This window comes from Protobothrops mucrosquamatus, unplaced genomic scaffold (assembly GCF_001527695.2).
Source record: "Protobothrops mucrosquamatus isolate PMUCROS unplaced genomic scaffold, P.Mucros_1.0 scaffold5406, whole genome shotgun sequence".
NCBI lineage: Eukaryota > Metazoa > Chordata > Lepidosauria > Squamata > Viperidae > Protobothrops > Protobothrops mucrosquamatus.
In genome coordinates this window covers 7,904-10,044 of record NW_015391266.1, presented here as the reverse complement: position 1 = coordinate 10,044, position 2,141 = coordinate 7,904, and the positions used below count along the sequence as shown (strand labels likewise).

Sequence of the window (2,141 nt, the reverse complement as noted above, 5' to 3'; positions counted from 1 at the left end):
GGTTGAGTTGAGTTTCGGGGTGCGAATGTGGGTCAGCTTGGAAAGAAAGACAACTTTGAATTGTTCTGAAATGTTTACGGAGACAGGAGGAGGAAGCCCTCGGTGTGATTTGATTTTTTTGTTTGTTTGTTTCCACGCGATAAAAAAACGTGGGAATGTGGACAGGCCCCCTCGGAAGGATTATTTTGAACAAGCAAGCAGAATGTAGCCACCAAAATCAAAGGTTTTTGCAATTTAGGACTCGTTTTCCAGATTTGGGAGAAGAAAATTCTGCCTCTCTTACGTGTGTGTGGATTTTAAGCCTTTCCCCCCCACACCCTTTTCTATTCCTTCATGGATTGGCTCCCTTTTTTTCTCTTACATCTGTGGGGTTCAGATTATTATTATTATTAATTATTATTATTATCTTTTATTCATTAAACATGAACCTCAGAAAATTGAACATTCAAATTGGCTGGCGCTGATGGTTGACACGGGTTGCTGCCAGCATTATTATTATTATTATTATTATTATTATTATTATTATTATTATTATTATTATTATTATTATTATTATTATTAATCAGTCAGCCACATGTTCAGACTGGCTTTGACATTTTGCCTAACTATCGAGTCCTTATCAAGGACCTGGGACTATTATTATTATTAAATATTATTTAATTACTATCATTTTATTATTATATTATTATTATTAGCTGCATAAGCTTAAGGGATTTTAGCATCTTTGGGAAAGGCTCCAAAGAACAGAAAAACACTATTCTGACACTAGTTATACAACTGGGGGACAATTACCAAGTAGTGTGTTTTTTACACACACACACGCACCCACTCAGACACACAAAACAACAGGGAAAAAAAACCCCTAGGAAAATGACGTTAAGGCTGCAGACTATGATTCCATTCGGAGACTGATTCAGCCTTAGCCCTTTACATCTTCCACACAACCCTGCAGGGTAGGATGGTTTTTATAAGGAGGGGGACCGCCGAACGTGCAATTTTAGGAACAGAACAGCTGAAACGAAGCCAGCCCCTGGATGTGGGGGCCGCTTCGAAAGACTGATATTTTTTTCTGCCTTCTTTTCGCATCTGTGTTTTTTTCTGTAGATCAACAGCAAAATTAACAATGAAAAATATCTCCGGACTCACACCGAAATTGAGGTGCTGCTGTCGGGATTTCTCAGGTCAGTTTCCCAATTTTTGTTTTTTCTCAAGGCAAGGCAACTCACTTTGTTGTTGCTCATTCAGGCAGTCCCTGACTTACAACCGTTTAGTGACCGTTTGAAGTCGCCACAATAAGAGAGTCTCAAGGGTCCTTGGAGGTCGTCTAGTCCAACCCCTGCTCAACGACCCTGGGGGAAAAAATAGGAGATTGAGGACCGCTTTCCGCACTCAGCATCTCCCTGGTCACGTGTCCGAAATCGGCGACCGACTCGTATTTATGATGGCCGCAGTGTTCCAGAGGTCATTAAATGGGGCGAAACTCACTTAAGAGCGGTCTCGTTTAGCAACGGAAATTTCAGGCCGTTGTAGTCGTAACTAGAGGACAATCTGTGTAAACAGGCGTGCGGCTTCTCCCTCTCAGTGGCCAACTCGCTAGGCAGGAATTGTAGATTCGAACCGACTTTCATTTTTGCAGGAAAAAAAGCCACCGGTGAACGGGCCAAATTGCAGGCCGGGGTTGGAGCCTTTGGCTGCCAGTTGCCGACCCCTCGGACTCCGAAATCAATCCTGGGGAGGGGGGGTGTTTTCTGGGTTCCCCCCCCTCCTTGTGATTTTTCTCCTCTTTTGCTTGGTTCAATTCTTTTGAACCAACTTCTTTTAAACCTCGGTTTCGGGAGCGCCCGGCTAATTGCTTTATCGATTCCCGATGGCGAAGCCGCAGCGTTCCGAAAAAGGTATTTTTAATTGTTATAAATATTTCCTCGGCCGGCTGACTCTCGTAGGCTTTTGTCGAGGTTTTTTTTTATTTTTTTATTTTTAATCATCGAAAGGTTCGTCGGCCCCCACCCACCCCTTATTCTTCCCAGGCAGGGCAGATATAAATTAAACGTTTCTCCTGGGTTGCTAATTGCCTTATCGATTCTCCATAAGGGAAGGGAGTCATTTACCAATTTGACAAGGGCCGAGTCCGGATCGGCAGG

At 43.0% G+C, this 2,141-nt stretch overlaps 1 long non-coding RNA gene across 1 annotated transcript in view; it reads left to right on the top strand.

The window, feature by feature from the left end:
* Positions 1-1,102: 1,102 nt before the first annotated feature.
* Positions 1,103-2,141, top strand: part of LOC107299751 — a 3,255-nt gene continuing 2,216 nt past the window's right edge. Inside the window, exon 1 of the long non-coding RNA XR_001549197.2 lies at positions 1,103-1,181. This is a non-coding gene — a long non-coding RNA (uncharacterized LOC107299751). The remainder of the gene's footprint in view (positions 1,182-2,141) is intronic.